Below are 18,942 nucleotides of genomic sequence, written 5' to 3' on the forward strand. Positions count from 1 at the left end.
CTTTTAAATATGCAAAGAGAAGAAGTTAATGTTACCTGCTAGTCATTTGGTTTTATGGGATTTTGTGTTAAGCAGTGCCAGGTTTCTATCTAGGAATATAATAGACACAGAATAGAAAGGAAACGGTCAAGAGTAAAATGATGTGTGCTAGAGCATGACTCCTCAACCCTGGGTCTGTGTGATGCGGCAAAGCTCTCTGCTTAAATAACAGATTCCTCACTTGTTAATTGGCATAGTTGCCTGGGAAGATTGTAATATGGTAACAGTGTAAAGGTGTGATACATTTTCAAGGTTTATGATATTTTATTTTAAAATTTGTTTCATTTATGTTTAATGTGCCAAAGCAAAGCTGGACAGATAATTGGGGATCTATGTTTTCTGGATGTATTTCTAGACATATCATTTTCTAAAGGTTACCTAAAAGACATTGAAATGGCTAGAAGGAATACTTGACATCTGAATCAAAATAATTCCTCCCATTGTTTTGTTGTTATGGTTTTAATGTTCATTTTTCCATTTTCTTGTTTTTTTTTCTTTTTTCTTTTGTCTATCGTTGTGCATTTAGCTTTAAAATAAGTTAGAGTAGCTGGTTAGGATAGGTAACTCACAGTTTCGTGTTCCTTAGTTTATTTCTGGATTGCCTGTCTTACATCTAAAGTGGTCTTATTTGCATATGCATTTTGAAGTTGTTCCCTTTGTGAGGAGAAAGGAAGAGATGTGGATTGATGCATGGTGAACTGCACATTGCCACATGGTCCCCTCCCCACCTGTGGGCTGGACCTTGGATTAGTGTTTTTTCTTTCCCCAGGATGAAGGAAGGGGCTGTGCTTTAATTCAAGTTGCACTGTTGATGTGGGATCCATAGTTGAAGAAGCATCACACATCTTAATGAGATATAAAGTTGCATGGCAAGTTTTTGTGGTACTTTAAATAAATACCTAATGTTTTGTTCAATGTTTTTGGTTGGTCTCTGCAGGTGGTGCTTTTCTGAAGTTGTTCATCGAGATTTCTCAGCATTGTTGCAGACATAAATAGGTAAGTAACATCAAAGGTCCTCATTGTTTGCTTCTGTTTGTTTTCTTTTTCAAGACAGTGTCTTGTAATGGAGTCTTGAAACTCACAGCAGTCCTGCTGCCCCAGCCCTCTGTGTGCTAGGATAACAGGTGGGGGACATCATTCCCAGCCTATGCTCTTTTTGTTGGAAGTATTCTCCAGGTGGGAAGCAGTTTTGAGAAAGGGGTAGCTTTTCACATTTTGGGACCTTGCCTGCTATCTTAGTTACTTTTCTATTGCTGTGATAAAACACCATGACCAAAGTGACTTACAGTTTCAGAGGGGTAGAATCGATGATGGTGCAGCAAAGACATGGCAACAGCAACTGAGAGGTCACATCCTTAGCTTCAAGCAAGAGGTAGAGAGAGACAAATGGACCTGGCATGAGTTTTTTAAACCTCAAAGCCCCAGTGATACTCTTCCTCCAACAAGGCCACACCTCCTAATCCTTCCCAAACAGTTCTACCAACTAGGGACCAAGCATTCAAACATATGAGCAATTGGGGGAGGGGGCATTCTAATCTAAACCACCACATCTGTTGAACACTAGTTTTCCTAGGGGGCAGCATCATTATCATGAAGAATTCAGTGGAGTTGAATAAACAGGGTTGAATTTAATTATTCTAATTTTTTTCTCCAGTTCTGATCTGCTTTGTTCTGTCCCTGATCAGGAACAAGTTTCAGAGATCTACATTGTGGGACCAGGCTTCCCTTTTTAGCCTCTCTATAGAGCATTTCAACTTCTGTGTCATTTCTCCCAGACGGGAAGTAAACGTGGCCAATTTAAATACCCCAGATTTATTACTTGATGATCACTCTTACAGAGGTACTGCTAGAAAGAAAGTTGGAAGTGATTCAGTCACAGGTGATTAATTGAGTAGATTTTAATTTATAAAGGTCACCTTTGGAAAACATTAGCAGTAGAGGTTAAATATAATCCCTAGCCATATGCATTCAGGAAAATCTAGGCGGTGGGTAGTTGAATAACTCGCTAAAGATTGATCCAGCTTTGTTTCTCCAATGGGAAAGGCTGTTCACCTCTGTTCTCTGGGGACCCTGTTAGTGTTATAACTTTGGCAATGAGCTTAGATCTAAGGAACCAGGGCACCGTCCAGATTTAGTCAGACTGAAGATTGTCCAGTAGAGTCTGCTATACTAGGAGGATTTAAATAGTGTGTTCCTACAAATATCATCCCATTTGTAGAAAAGTGGTTTATAGGTCTTGAGAACAACCCCCCCCATTCCATTTTAGGATATTGACTTCTCAAGTGTTATTATGTTCTACCAGTAGGGCTGTTTGGGAGATTTCCACACCGTTTAATGAGAACTGCAAACACTCATGAGTTGTGAAATGATTTGAGTGGCAGCATTCTCATGGGAAAACAAGAGCTAGGTGGTGTCCTGGGCAGAGGGAATGTTTGCACCTTATCAAACTGTTAATCTTTACATATCTGTTCTGTATTTATTTAGTACAGATGGGAGAAGCTGATTTTTCTATTAATAAAAATGATTAAACCAGGCATGTTAATAGATACTTGTAATCATGGGAGGTGGAGGCAGGAAAGAAGAGAAGTTCAAGGTTTATCCTTGACTGCAATGACTTGGAAGCTAGCCTGGGCTACTTGAGATCCTGTCTCAAAAATACCTACACAATATATATACATAAATAGGCATATTTTTGTGCATACACACATATATAACACCCTTTCCTGTATGCTAAAGAGATCTATGGCACAGAATTTCCTTCTTAAACCTTAGAATGTGGTTAGTGATGCCAGTCTGCCATGCATTGTTCAGATCCAGAGTATCATGTCAGCCAGGTGATAGGCACAGGGTGGGGGATGGGCAGCGAGGCCTGTGTTCACTCATAACATTCTACAGGGAAAATATGCTCAACAGGAGGGAGTCTGTGCTGTGAGGAACCAGTATGTCTTCACTCTGTTCAGCGGAACCATCTGCTTGAGAGTTCCCAGGAATGGGAGCCAGACCATGCTGCGTACCACGCAAGGAATCATGTGAAAACCCTGGCTAAGGGCCCCGTATGTTCTGCTGGAGGTTTGGTTTCCCCATTGTGGGATGTCACCCTGGATCACTGCCGGGCTGGCCTGTTTAATCCTGCTCTGGGGAAAAACCAGTTCCATTTTGCAGTGCCTTGAGGAGCCAAGTCATGTTTGCCCTTTTTGTCCTCCGCTCAACCAGCCTCCTCCGTGTCCTTCATGTTAGTTTTAGTTGTGAATTCATCTGAGACCAGCAATGCAAACATGGTCAGACAAGAACAGGCATTCGAAACTGAATTGAAGAGAAATGTGGTCCTTCTTCCTGTTTCCTATGTTCATGCTGCATGGTAGCAGGTTTCTCTTGAGCAGAAAGAATAACTGCAGTTTGAGGAGACTTTTGAGCATCATTTGTCCTCAACATTTATGCCCCTGCCCTGGATACACATGGGCTGGAGTCCCAGCTGAGGGGCCAGGTGGCTCTACCTAAGGCAGATTTCAGAACCTCCTGAACTCCACCTCTGTATTTGGGAATGGTTTCTTCCTTGTCACTGGTTTGGGAGGTTGATAGAAGTAAATAGGGAGTCCCGTGTGTCGAGATGGTCAACCAGTGTCTCCCACCTGGTTCCCTGACACCAGGTATTGTGAGAGTTGCTTGGAGTGGAGTCTGAGAACTGATTGTCCCAGCCCTCTCACTGAGGCTCTTTGGACAAATGTCTCACTTACCAAACCTCCTTGGTAGGTGTCCTGCTGTGCTCTGCTCCTGCCCTAAGGGAATTGTGGAAAGGCTTTAAAGAGGGCAAATTCAAGTATGTGGTTAACATCAGAGAACTTCAATTGGCAGCCCTTAAGGAAAAAAAAAGAAAGAAAGTCAGACTTTCTGGGCTTGAATCCCTGTTTATAATTAGGTGTGTAGCCCTGATGAAGTTCTTGAAACCTTGTCTAGTTCTCTGGTGTCTCAGGCTGTTAGGAAGGCAGCAAGGTATTGTACATTCGAGTGGGGTGTAGGGAACAGATACCTAGTGAATCTTAAGTACAATGTTCCTAGCTCCATCATGGTGCTGGCAGGAGGAAGAGTCGTGACCAAAAAGTGTCCACAGTTTAAAGTCCCTTGCAGTACTGGGTTATGCTTATTTAGCTAGGTAGATAATCTGGATAGATGGAGAGTAATCACACAGTGAACACTGTCTCTGGAGATGCCACAGTGAGACTTGGTCTTCCTGGGTTTTCCTCCTGGCTTGGAACCAAGTGAACCAGTGAGTGAAGGTGCTCAGCCTGGCACAGACCCCATGATATCAGCTGAGCCATTGAAAATGTCCAGTGCCACTGAGGCACTGAATTTTTAAATTTTATTCCATTTTCATTATTTTAAAAGTTGGCACTGAAGTTCTTATTGGGAAATCTTCTGGTTCCTCTAGGACAACTTGGGAAACTGGATCTGGTTTCCCAACTATAAATTTTGTGATGAATGTTTCCTTAGCGGGAAGGGTGGCTTTTCCTTGTATATTTTTAGCTTACACTGCTGATATTCTAAATTTGCCATCACACAGTGTAGAACTCATTTACATAATTAATCGGGAAGTAGTTAAAGGGAGTAGAGAAGTGTTTGTTTAGTAAGTGAGGGTACGGCAACTTTCTTCCTTTACTAGGTGTGAATTGAACCAAATATATTATTTCTGGAATAATGATAGTCACCTTCATGGTTTGAAAAAGACCATCAGAATCATGAGATACATAGATGGTTTTAAGTTCTGATTTCTCCTTTTATTTCTTTTCATTCTTACTATTTTATATGTAAAGGGTTTTTTTTTTTTTTTGACTGCCTGTAGATCTGTGTACCATGTATGTGCCCAGTACCCAGGGGCCCTAGAACTGGAGTTACACACATTTTTGAGCACCATGTGAATGCTGGGGGTCACATGGGTCCTCTGAAAAGAAGCCAGTGCTTTTAACTGCTGAGCCATCTTTCCAGTGCCCTGCCCCCCTCCACTTTTGTTAAGTTTGAGTTAACAACTTGATTTTCTTTTGATACGGACCTCTGGCTACAAAAGCCTCCTAGGGATGTTCCCCTTCTTTCCATGAAAAGTAACCTTCTTTGACAAGCTATAACTTTGAAGAGGAAGGTCTGAATCTTTTCCCGTGGTTCTCAACCTCCCTAATGCTTCAACCCTTTAGTACAGTTCCTCATGCTGTGGGGACACCCAACCATAAAAATTACCTCATTTCTACTTCATAACTGTGATTTTGCTACTGTTATGAATCATAACGAAAATTTCTGATATGCAGGGAATCTGATATATAACCCCTGTGAGGGGGCAACTCATGGGTTGAAAAAAGGCTGTTTGAGGATATCCTCAGTGATGGTGCAAAGTAGATGCCTGATGAATGCCAGCTGAATGAATGAGGGGTGTGGTAGGGTACCCAACATCACTGCCTGATTCATAACACGTGCTCAGGGAATGCTGGGAACTGGAGGGGTGAATGTGGACTTAATGTAAGTCCCAGTTCATAAAGGAGTTTGCTTTGTTCTGCATTGTATTGTGGTACTAGAGAATCAAATCCAGATACCGAAGGACCTCTCTTACCCTGTCCTATAAGATGAGTTTGAGAATGACCCACTTAAAACTTGGGAAGCCGTAAAGGGTCTCTCAATCAGAGAAAGAAGTTTAACACCAGCCGTCTATCTGAAAACCACAATGTCTTTGTGTGGATAAAGTGCACGTGGGAGAGTATCCCTTGCTGGAGCCAAATCCAGAGGGCAGGAAAACAGGCAGGAAGATGCCATGGCTAGAGAGAGAGGACTGAGAGGGCAAGCAGCGTGGGCAGGACGGGCAGGACCTCGGCTAACTGATAGGCAGGAGCTGGTGGGTTAACCGGAGATAGGTGCAGAGGTAAGAAAGTAAGAAGTAGGGATGTAAGAGGTACCGTTAGAAGAGTTGCATTGCCATAATGCTTAAAGTGCAGTGGACAGATGTTAAAAAGACACTTCTTGTTGTGACTTCAGACCTGGGGAGAAGCAGCAGGGACAGTAAGCTGCTTTGAGGAGGGGAGGAGAAGCTTAAAAGGAACCTCTGGGACAATGAAAGGACCTTGTCTTCCTGCCACCAAAGAGTGCCCATCTTCCTGTGAGTTCTGTAACTCCATCTGATGGATTGGTCATAGGGGATCTTGATGGGATTATTCACAGAGATGCTGTGGATCTCATCAAAGGATAAAAAAGTATGGTTTCATTGTGGTTGAATATTGAGTTCTTTTTTTTAAAAAAAAAATAGTGCAGGTATTGCAGCAAACAAATTTGGCTCTAGTTGATGCTTTTTCTGTCATTCATCTACATAAAGGACCATGTTCACTACTTGGAAAGCTTATTCTCTCTTTCATTTTTGAGACCAGGGTTTTATGTAGCCCTGGGTGGCCTGGAAATGGCTCTGTAGACCAGGCTGGCCTCAAAGGCAGAGATCACCTGCTTCTGCCTCCCAAGTGCTGGAATTAAAGTGGTACACCACACCTGGCTCTAGAAAGCTTTTTACTTTGATGATATAGTATTTCAAGTGCTCTGTAAAAGGAAGCTGCATTAGTTACTTTTTTCATTATTATAATCAAAATACTGGAAGGAGAAACCTAAGGGAACCAAGGCTCTTGATTTCAGTCCAGTGTTATGGGGAAGACTTGACAGTGTTCCTGATTCCCAAGTGTGAGGCAGAAGCTGGTTTACAGCATGGAAAACGAGACACAGAGAAAGCAGGAATCAGCCTTCAGGGGTAGGATGTCCTTCAGACCACCTTTAGTGGGCTCCTTTTGCCAGGCCCCACCTCCTAATGGCTCTGTAGCCTTCCAGATGGTGCTGCCAGCTGAGGATCAGGCACTTAAAACATGAGCCTGTTGGGGACACTTCAGATCCAAACATAACAGAAGGAGATAACCAGACTGAGCTGAATGAACATGCACAGGGATGGTAGAGTCACCCTCTCATAGTGACCATAAAACGTATGAATGGTTTTATATGAATCTTAATTTGTGGCCATGGACTTGAAAGACACAGTGGAGGGGGGTGTATCTGTATATGCCTCTATTTCTTTTTCTTTAAAGAAATCGTGCTTTTATGCCAAACCACAGCAGTCCCCGTTCACCACTACAGAGGGCAATAGCATGCCTCTGAAGTGCCTAGATCCTGCCCCATAAATCCCTTCTCTGCTCATTGAGAATTTGTCCTGACTCCCTAAGTGAAACTGACTTCTTCTGAATTAAGTATTGATCTCACCTGCATCTCCATTTGAACCAGTTCCATCACCACAGTCATGTTTTTATAATCTTTTCCTCTCCAGGGCTCCATGTTGGGTAAACCACAAGTCATTCAATGGTATTATCTTTCCAGATGTGCCCAGCACCGGCATTCCCCAAAGCCACAGACCAGCCACTCTCTGCCTGTCACAAGCAAGGGTGTCAGACACAGTCAGAAAACTGTTCAGGCCAATTGGAAATCTTGGGTGTGTTGTTAGGTTTACTTGATTTTGATGCAAGTTATTCTGTACACAACCAAGTTGTGTCAGGCACCTGAAATGTCCGGTTCATAACCCCAGCTCAGGTCATCTCAGCTCTCCATGTTAGGAATCCAGGGTAATTCCTGTGAAAGGGCTGGTCCCCTTGTTCTTTTTAACTAAGTCTCTATTGTCAGTAAAGACTTGGGAGCCAGATGCTGGGGTGAAAACCAGCTACCTCAGAGAGGTAGAGAAAGCAACTGGTTGACCTTCTTCCTCTGAATCATCCCAGAGAAAGAGCTTTCTCCTACAACACCAATTCCTTCAACTGGATGTCCCTCCCATCTACTCCTTGTGCATCTCTCTCCCTGTCCTTCTGACTCCCTTTTAACTCTCTGTGGGTTTTTTCTTAATAACGGTATGTTCACTTCCGGTCAACTGGTTTCTTGCTCTGCCTCTAGACCTATGGTTGACTTTATTTTATCCTGTTTACAATATTCAAACAGAAGGCTCTTGGATTAAAGTTGTGTGTTAGGGCTGGATCATACCACAGCAAGAAGCAGGTTTCTTCAGTAAACAGTGCACCTGCGGATTGGAAAGACAGTGTAGAATGGTGATCACATGGTTCCACAGACTCCTCATTATTCATCCAGAGTTACCAGTTTGGGGCAATTCATACCCTCCATCAGGTATTTTGATGGCTGCATCTGGACATCAATGAGCATTTGGGTGAAGGGGGGCGTTGCAGAGAAAATCACATGGCAAATTCTGCACAGATACATTGTTTTCTAGCTTCTGTGGTTTTTCAGTTTCATGTGACTGCACATTTATAACATTTCTACATTTCAAGGTAAAGATAGATTTAACATGCCTAAGGGTCACACTTCCATCTCCTTTGATGCCACAGAACACTGGGGTACACTCTTAAAACCAAGCAGCGACCTTACACTGTTACTAATATGGTTTGAACTGGAACTGCCAGGAGATATTTGTGTGTGTCCCTTGAAGCAGAAGCATGCAGGGCAAGAAAATCACCCAGTTTTTAGCGATTGTTGCTAATGACCAAGTTCCTAAGAATATCTCTTTTTTGGTTTTTTTAAATACTTTTATTTTGATTTTTAATTGTGTGTGCATGTGTGTCGCTATATGGACATGAGTGCAGTACCCACTGAGGTACTCAGAAGAGGATGTCAGATCCCCTGGAGCTGGAGTTGCAGGCATTTGTGTGTGGAGGCAGTGGGGGGGAATGACACAGACCACCATGCCACCTTTCCAGCCTGAGTATCTATCCTTGACGTTCTCTTTGTTACTGTGTTGGATAGTTTTATGTCAAATTGACATGAGCTAAAGTCATCCTGGAGGAGGGAATCTCAATTAAGAAAACTACTTCCATAAGATGGGTTTGGAAGCAAGCATGTAGGGCTAATTTTCTTAATTAGTGATTGATGGGGGAGGGCCCAGCCCATTGTGGATGGGGTTACCCCTGGGCTGGTGAGCCTGTGCTCTATAATAAAGCAGGCTGAGCAAGCCATGAGGAGCACCCTCTATCCATAGTCTCTGCATCAGCTTCTGCCTCCAGGATCTTGCCCTAGTTGAGTTCCTATCCTGACTTCCTTCAGTGATGTACTCTGATGTGGAAGTGTAAGCCAGATAAACCTTTGCTTCGCCAAGTTGTTTTTGCTCATGGTACTTCATCATAGGAATAGTGACCCAAACTAAGATAGTCACATAGTTGAGCCCTTAATCTACATACAACTTTACATTTGGTTACTTTTTCTTTTTTGGTACATTGTTAGTGTTTCTCTGTGGTGTGGACAGGATAAAGAGACTGGAGTATAAGTTCTTGTGTGGTGTCTTGGTTGTAGCTGCTGGCACTGGGAAGGTCAGTCCTACCCAGGAACACCTGTGTCTGATCTCATAGACCTTGTGAGTACCCAGTCCTGCTGTCACCTGTCCTCATATTTGTCACTTCTGTCTTACAGGCAGTTGGGTTTAACTAAATAAACACAACACACTGGCTTTCTGTATGGGAGTTTTCATAGACTTTAAAGCCCTTGCCAGCTTTTCTCCTGATTTCTCTCTTCAGTCTTCTTGGATGGCTCCTTTACTCCTTAATCTTTGGTCCCTTCTCTCTATGGTCCCCTTGCATTCTCTGATGTAGCCCGCCCTGTGGCCTGAGCTGCTCCCTACAGTCTGGCTCTCCCCACACCAAATATCTCTTCCAGACTTAATAAAGCCAACTCTCTGCTTGTTCTGTTGCCCCAGTGTCCCTCTGCCTCTTCTAATGCAGTGTGCCTCCAAATTAACCTTCTCCTCCCTCTACCTGCAACCCTATTCCTCCACCCTGCTTCATTCCAGGATGAACGAACAGAAGTTTGTTTCCCCAATTAAATGCATTCTAACCAAACAGGTAAATCAGATGTCTCCAAAATACACTAAAGTTGGAATTTTGCAAGTTGTGCTATTTCAGTGGAGTCCATGAACTTGTTTTGTGTATATGTTTGTGTGTTTGATGTTGGGTATCTTCTTTGATCTTTTCCTACCTTATTTTTTTGATACAGGGTCTCTCATTGAACCTGGAGCTCATTGACTCAGATGGACTGGATGGCTGGCAAGCCTCAAAGGTTCCCCATCTATGTGTCCTCAGTGGCAGGGTTACAGGCACACACTGCCACGTTCAGCTTCTGTGTGAGCATTGGAATCAGACAGCACTCAGCGCTTTTTGTTGAGTGGCAAGTACTTCATAGACTGAGTCATCCTACCCTAGGTCCTAGTTACAAAATCTTTATATGAAGTAAACCCTTAACTACTAATTTACCATTTATAGAAACTTGACTTTTTTTTTTTTTAAGCAACTTCGTTAGTTTAAAACAGAATACACCCTGATTTGTATCTGGTGCACATTAGTGAAGTGAGAGCCGTCACAGCACTTTCTGGTTAGAAGGTTTTTGCCTTGAGAGCTTAACAATTTTTTTCCTTTGGGTCTTAATTATTTCCATACTCCAGTATGTATTGTTTTGGTCATATTGGAATTATCCCTTATTAGCTAGTTTTTTTCAGTTTGCCTCCCAGGGATCTCAGGCAAGAAATACAAATATTTTCATAAGATTCTTTAAGGGAATAAAATTAATAGTTTTGAGAATGGAAATATGGTGACTTGTCTCCTAAGGATTGGAAGACTTTATTAAGATAGCAAAATCTCTCCCCAGGGTATGGGCTTTTGTATTTTTTAAAGGGCTTATTAGAAATATGGTGCTGGAAAGAATAAAAAGAAATTTAATACCATGAGTTGGAAACGGCCCCTGAAATCCAATCTGTGTTAGAACACACATTGCAAGCTCATTCTCAGAGATTTGAGACAGTCCAGTTCTCCTCCTAATGCTGCCGGTATAATGGTGACACAGAAAGGTCCCTCTGAGGGGACATGGCATGGCAGTTTTCATGAATGGGCCTATTTTTATGCCTCTAGGTGGGGCATTGCAGGCTGCCTTCCTCACTGTATCAAGTGGCTTGAGTTCCTTAAATTGAGGTCTGCTGGTCCTGACATGGAGAAGGATGCTCCAAGAATTCTTAGGAGAATCTCTAAGTGGGGGCTGTCTTAGTTAGGGTTCTATTGCTGTGAAGAGACACCATGACCATGGCAACTCTTATAAAGAAAACGTTTAATTGAGGTGGTTTGCTTACAGTTTCAGAGGTTCAGTCCATTATGATCATGAAGGGGAGCATGGCAGCATGCATGCTGACATGGTGTGGGAGCTGAAAAAGCTACATCTTGTAGGCAACAGGAAATCAACTGACTCACTAGGCCATATTCTAAGCACAAGAAACCTCAAAGCCCACCCCACCTTGACACACTTCCTTCAATAAGGCCATACCCACCTCAACACATTCTAAATTGTGCCATTCCCTATGAGATTATGAGGGACAGATATTCAAACTACCACAGGTGGCCAAATTATGTTCCCAAATGACAGACTATGCCTCAGTAGCACATGGGGACACAGTCTGAGCTTAACACGTAGACCTGCTGGAGTGTGACAAGGGTGATTGGGGGTTGGTGTTTCCTTAGCCCTAGTCAGCCTTCAGTGATATAACAAGACCCACAAGGAAATTACAACATTTTTCCAAGTACTTAGATCTAGAAGAAAACAAAAATCTGTCGGAAATGTGTAGCCAGCCAAGTCTCAACACAGACTTGATTACTTGGGGGAATTCCTAGGGAGCAGAGACGGTACAGTCCAGTGCTGTTAGTGGACCTTAAAAGGTATCCCCTGCGCTGTATTTTTCTACTCTTTGCTGTTACACTAAAGTGCAGGCCTTGTAGGTGCTTTTTAACATAGATCGTATCTTTCAGTAGCCTATTGGCTACTTTCCTTCCTGTCACTTAGAGGACAAGGGTAAGATTGAGGCTGTAGATATCTAATCATTTTAGCTTGTGTGATAATAGGATAGTGCCTTTGTCCTTAAAGAGCTCCTGATCTAGCCAATGTCAGTGACATCTAGCAGAGATGTCACTGTGGTAAACCAGATATATTGAGGACAGAAGACAGAACAATGATCTCTACCAGCTGCTTTAAGTCCCCCAAACCCATGACACAAAAAACTGGATCTTTCACTGGATATCAGGTAGAAATGAGTGTGGGTGCAGGTCAAGAGGGGTGGAGATTCAGAGTGTGACAAGGAAGCAAGGTTAGGGGGGACTTGGACTGGAGGTGTAGAGAGGCAGGTGAAGTCAGTTGTGTCCTGAGCATCATGCCCCTGTTTTCACCCTCTGTCCCATGCAGACATCTACATACATGTGTACTGTTTTTGGCTGAACTATTTGTGTTGGTGGATAAGCAAGTCTCTGACAAACATTCTGCCACTGTTGTAACAACTTAGGTGCGTGGTGACAATGGCGTTTAGAGCACTCACTGGTGTCCCCCAGTGAAACCTTGTGGTAGTGATACATTTTGTACCTGGTGGCTAGTGAGTGGTGGCTGTGGGTGCCTTCCTGAAGTCATGTTCATGAAGGTGTTCAATATTATATTACCACAGTGTGTATTTCCCATGTGATTTCTGTCTTTCTGGCAAGTCTCAGCTATTTGATATTTAGTTAGTATTCATCTATATTTAAACATCTATTTTTTAATTCATGCATTATGTATATTAGCCAGCATGAGTTTACAGACACCACATGCATGCAGTAACCTGAAGAAGCTGTTACCCTGAAACTGGAATTACAGACTGTTGCGAGCCACCTGATACAGGTGCTAGGAACAGACCTGGAGTCCTCTGCAAGAGCAGCATACTATATAGTTCTAATGGCTGAGCCATCTCTCTGGCTATTTAATAGCACATAGGAGTAATTGCTGATTTTTCCTAACTTCTCAGCAGTAGTTGCCTCTCACCCTTGATGTTGGTGCTGTTGGCCATGTTTGTGGGGCATGACTGCTCTTAGCATCTCATAATGCACGGGTGGAGGTATGGAACAAAACCATACACCAATATCAAGTGTTCTCTCATATTTCACTATCCAGCTCAGCCTCCTTCCTCATCTCTTCATACCTTTTCATACCTGACAGAATAGATAGATACCTTGGGGGTAGAAACTCAATGTGCCGTGTCCAGGATGTGGGGCAATTGCTAGAAATGATGAGGAGCAGGAGCTGAAAGTGACCCCCAGATCCCATTTCACAGCCCCTCAGGATGGTAGGTCAACTGCCATCACTCTCACACTTGGACTGAAAGAACTCTTGCTACTTAGGTTAAAACCTACATATAAGATCTGGGGATGTAGCCCAATGGTAAAGGACTTGGTTAGGACTTGGGCTCTGTCCAAAAACCGCAACAGACAAAACACTGCATAGAAGATTTTGTGTTCATCCAGGCTCACAGAGGCTCTCAAGTGACTGCCCTAGAGCCAGCAAGCAGCCACCTTGTTTATTTCCTAGCCTGACAAGCTTTCCCTCTTAGGTATTCCCCACTTCTGCTTTTATCACTTGGGGATTGGTTTGCTTCCCATGGAATTCCCCGTTCCTCTTTAGATTCCCTTTTACTCCAGCTTTTGAAATTGCAGCTCGGCTTTCAGAATAAGTTTCCATGGTGATTTCACAGCACAAGATTAAAGTCTTAAGGCTATTTTACACATTTCCAATAGAGAAATGTGAAAAATGCCTTGAGCAATGTGGCCATTGGCCACTGCATCTTTGAGTGGACCTCTGTCAGTTACTGAATGAATATGAGAATAGTTAATTCTAATAAATTGCTCCACCAGTCAGATGATGGGAACCTTCTCTGTCACATTCTCAGCCACTCTCTCCAATATAAGAGTGAGTGCCAAAGTAAATACGATACTTCCTCAGCCTTGGATTTGGCACCCAATAATTCAGTGTGCTTTTTGGCTGTGTACAGACAGCCACCTCTGTGCACAGGGACATGGCCCTTGAATTTGAGGTGACTGCCCTTCACTGTTCTGGCCCTGAGTGCTCTTGGGACAATAACTTAAATCTTGATTTAACTCTCTCTACCATGGTCTCATGGCTGGCATAGTAATAGTTTATTCCAACAGCATGGTGGTTATTGAAAGGAACCAGATGAGAAACCTGGTTCTGAGGATGGACAGGAATTTCCTTTTCATGTGGGGGTGAAATGTATGGGAAGAGGTACAGGCCGTCAGCCAACAGGCTGTGGTCCTTAGTGGCTGGTTAGCCCTTTTAGAAAGTTGTCATTGTGTTCTTGATCTGCTGTTGGTTGCATGGCTGTCCTTGGGTTTTTGAAAGTATGAAAGTTAGCCACAGTGAAATTTAATGTTCACTCTGTGAGAATCAATACTTCTCTCAGTATTTAGAAATATTATACCCCAAAGAAAAGGCCTTGGGTTATTGTGAATACAAATTTAGGAGCAGTTTTCTTCCTAAGTACCTGAGAGAGAGAGCTGGGTGGTGATCTGTGTGGAAAACTCCAAATCAGGGACTTGCCAGATTCCATGCCACCTCCCTGTGATAGATGGTATTTTAAACACATATGTGATGTTGACAATGTTTTACAAGAGAGCAAGAGAAAGTCAGCTGAACTAGAACTGCACTGAAAGTCTAGAATTCCTGACCAGGCTTTTCCAAAACAGTGTTCCAGGAGAATGTCTCTCTGCATTCTGTTAATAATTGTACCAAGTGGACAGGATTTATCTTTATTGCAAGACTATGCATGTGTGTAATGGCTCTTCAGGGGTCAGATACAGGACTTGGTTTTGTCCTGAGATCCCTTTGGTCTCAGAGGGACTGTGGCCACATCCCACAACTCATGTCATTTGGACACAGGGAACACTGACACAGGTTGATTTAAATGGTCACAGATTCTTCTTCAGCTCTTCCATCTCAAACTAGTTAGGGGTGTGTCCCTGTTGCTTGAGTCTGGACTGTCCTTCTGACTTTATGGATGAGATGTGACAGAGTACTATGTAAATTCCAGAGTCACACTCTCAATGGCATTGGCAACTTCTGCTTTTACTCTCTTGAAACACAGCTGAGACCATGTAATGAGGAAGCTGATCTAGGCTCGGGAGAATTAGGGGTACATATTAACAGACTGCCAGTGGGTGGAGGATTGAAGCTTCCACCAGCCTTCTAGCACAGGGGCCTGCCTGATGATAGGCCGTAAGCAAGTCTAGGTCAGATCAGCAGCCAACCAGGAGAACCATGATAAATCATTCCTGTCTGAAGCCACTAACTAGAGGTACTTTGCCACACGACAGTAGTTAATGGATACCCTAACATAAATGTGATGATACTCACCAAGAGCTCTGAAACCAGACAGAAGAAAAAAAAATGAGTTTCAAAAATCTAATCTGGCTTTAAACTAAATTTCTAGACAGGGGTTTTCCTAAGTCTGGTAAATAGTTAACAAGAACATAATGTTTGGCATCTAATGAACAATGCAAGAAAATGGCACTTAAATCCAGATTGAGTGACCCAGGAAAGTTGAACTCATACTGCCTGGAAAAGGTGGGAGGGGACTTCCCAAGGCCTGCCTAACAGCTACCTGTGAGGGTGACCAATGTCATTTACAGCTCATTCATACAACTTGATAATTGCACTTCAGCGGATATCCGACCCACTGAAATCTACCCATCCGCTGTCCAGCTGTGGGATATAAGATTTCCCAGTGTTCCTGTCAAGAGCAGGCTTTATTATCCCTGACTCCAAAGGAACAGAGCTGATTAGCAGATGTCTCCAGGAGGGCTGTTTTCAGTAGGCAACCGGTGAGATGGAGATAAGAGACAGCATGGATGGGTAGCCAAGCCTGGCTAATGAGTGTCTGGGCCAGCACCAGCGCAGCACCAGGTCCTTGGACATGACCTTTGCTATTTTCCTTGGTGCTTGAGGCCAGGTGGAGCTGGCTAACATGGAAGTCAGGCTATGGCTGAGTCTCCTCAGCCAGAGGGCCATGAACAGTTATATGCAAGCCCTGAAGCAGTCAAGCCAGAGGATTCTGGCAGCTGTACTTAGACAAAGCTGTCTGGGGGTGGGTTGGGAAGAAGCAAGAAAGACCCAGGAATCATGGGAGTTGGAACTGGGAAATCTTGAATCGTCTCTGTCAATGGCCAGACCATCCCCTTGAGATCCCCTGTAGCGCTTTATAAAATGTGTTTCCAATGACTTAGGCTGGGAGTCTTCCATTGGTCCCTGGGGAAGTAGAGCAGTCTTTTCTGAGAAGGAAATATTTTCCTCACGATTGGTCGGGATTTTCTGTCAGTTGGCTCCAGCCCCATCACTCCTGGCTGGTCTCCCTCAGACCACCCTGAACAAGTCCGGTCTCTACCTCTTAGATTCCCACACTTAAACCCATGACATGCTTCCGCTGAGCCGCAATTAAGCCGAGGAGGAGGGGCCTGCTTCCTGGCCTTGTGTTTTCTGGAGTAATGACTTTACTCAGCTGCTTCAGCTTTCTGCTCCCTGCTTTGAATTGTTAATTTTTGTCCCTGTCACACTTCATACATGTGGAGCTTGTGCTGTGTCGAGACCAACATCATAAGGAGTAGATATTCCACCAGGAAAATGCATGTTTATTGAAAATTGTTTGGATCTTTTTTCTGAGCTTTTGACAGACTGTTGACTTTGGTTCACATGCCATTACTGAGTGTGGATGAGGAACTGTCAGTGGAATATATCTCCCCAAGAAGCTAGTAAAGATGACATTGTAAGTCATACACACAGGTGACATGGCCCTTAAACACTGCTCCTGGGGAGCTTGGTGGAGAGGTTGTTGGTGTATCTGGCCAGCTCACAGCCATGCTGGGATATTTAGGAAGTAGGCCATTGTGGTTTGTGGGTCTCTGGCTTCATGTCACTGATGAAGCAAGGACTCTCCAATGCAGGCTGGGTGGCGTTTATAGGCCATAGGATCAAGCTGGATAATGAATTTAAATCAGTGTTTTCCTGAGCATGTTCTAGAGAATGATCCAGGTCCTAGGGCCATTTTTAGGGATTGTACGTGGAAATGTGTTTGGAGAAGGAGGCCTCTTTGTCACCCTCTGCTTTTAAATCAGTCCAACTCCACTTTCATCTGCTTCATGTACAGAACCAGGCTTGCTTGTCAGAGTCTGTTTGATAAATAGTGTTCCATGCTTAAAAGGGAAGTTTGCAAACCACAGGTTCAGAGGCCTGCCTTCTAGGAAAAACAAACACAGAGAGAGAGAGACCTCTTCAGCCGGGCAGCTAATGATTACATTTCTGAGATCCACATAGATCAATCCACAGACATTTGGGAGCAGCAAATGCAAAGAACTAAACAAATACAAGTCCCGGTGTAACTGCTCTGTCACCAGGAAACTCTCAGCCAGTGTAAACAGGACATGCAGACTGCAGCCTTTGAGTGCCAAGAGAAAAGAGACGGCTGTTTTGGCCGTATGTGCAGGTGACTCATGTTGTCTTATCCAAGCACCAGCAAACATCAGTGTTAAGGTTTGTGAAAACCTTGTGATTGACAATGACATTTACTGAGAGCTTTCTGTGTGCTGGGCACTGTGCCTAGCATGCCTCCTGTATTCTAGGAAGTGAAGGTTCTGTCACAGGCAAGGAAATGGAGACTTGGAGGTTGAGTGATTTGCTTAAGGTCATACAGGTGATAGAGTAATGGAGCCGAGGGCTGGGTTCATTTGGCTTGACATGTTCCCTTGAATGGTCTATTGTATTGTGTCTTTTGAATCTCATTTAAAAAACAACACATTTCCATTAAATCTTTGATAATTTTATATATGTATGCAATATGTTTTGTTTACATTCACCCTCCTGCTTTTCTCCCTAAATCCTCCTAGATCCATCCCCACTCCCCCACTCACTCCCAATTTCATGTCCTCCTATATATATAATATATATTATTATTCACTAATTCTAATTTGTATAGCCCATATGCTCATGAGTGTGTGGCCATCCATGACCACAAGATCAACCTATGGGGCCACACCCTTAAAGAAAACTGACTCTTCTTCCCCCAGAAGCCACTAGCTGTCAGTATTTCTTCAACAAGGGAGTAGGGCTCATGAACCACTCCCTGCCCCATCTTAGTGTGTTTACTGGCTTGATCTTGTTCAGGGCTTGTTCTGGCACCCACTGCTGCTCTGAGTCCATGGATGCCGTGGTCCTGTGTTCCTGTTTTACCACTGTTTTCCCCAGCCTTTGGCTCCTCAAATTTTCCTTCCTTCTTTCCTTCTTTCCATCTTTCCTTCCTTCCTTCCTTCTTTTTTTTTTTTTTTTTTTTTTTTTTTTTTTTTTTTTTTTTGAGACAGGGTTTCTCTGTAGCTTTGGAGCCTGTCCTGGAACTCCCTCTGTAGACCAGGCTGGCCTCGAACTCATTGAGCTCCTCTTGCCTCTGCCTCCCGAGTGCTGGGATTAAAGGTGTGCGCCACCATTGCCCAGCTGGCTCCTCAAATTTTTCTGCCTTTCTTCCTCAATGGTCCCTGATCCTTATCGGGAGGGCATATGTTAGAAACATTGCATTTGTGGCTAAACATTTCATGGAGATGTATCCATTGTACTAACACCTTCAAAGTTTATTTTATTTTTAATTATTTATAAAATTTTTCATACAATATATTTTTATCATATTCTCTGTCTTCCCCAGACTCCTCCGAGGTCCTCCCCACCTCCTTACTCACCCAACTTTATGTCTTTCTCTCTCTCAAAAAAAAAAAATACAGAAAACACCAAACAGTAACAAACAACAGCAACCCCCCCCACACACACACACACAAAATTATGGAGTCTGTTTCGAGGTAGCCCACTACTTCTGAGCATGAGGCCTGCTCTGGAGTGGGGTAGATAAACACTGTCATTCCTTTGGAGAAAACTGACTTTCCCTTTCCCATGAGGTACCAATTACAAATAGCTTCTGGTTGAGGGGTAGAACTTTGTGCCTACTTCTCCTCCTCTGTGTCAGATTTG

At 43.4% G+C, this 18,942-nt stretch overlaps 1 protein-coding gene across 1 annotated transcript in view; it reads left to right on the forward strand.

Annotated features, from left to right (window-relative positions):
* Positions 1–989: 989 nt before the first annotated feature.
* The window catches only part of Lhfpl2 (LHFPL tetraspan subfamily member 2), an 80,677-nt gene continuing 62,724 nt past the window's right edge, over positions 990–18,942 (forward strand). Inside the window, exon 1 of the mRNA XM_035440501.1 lies at positions 990–1,035. The gene's annotated coding sequence lies outside the window, so the exon portion shown is untranslated. The remainder of the gene's footprint in view (positions 1,036–18,942) is intronic.

Source organism: Cricetulus griseus, chromosome 2 (assembly GCF_003668045.3).
Source record: "Cricetulus griseus strain 17A/GY chromosome 2, alternate assembly CriGri-PICRH-1.0, whole genome shotgun sequence".
In the NCBI taxonomy this organism is placed as follows: Eukaryota; Metazoa; Chordata; class Mammalia; order Rodentia; family Cricetidae; genus Cricetulus; species Cricetulus griseus.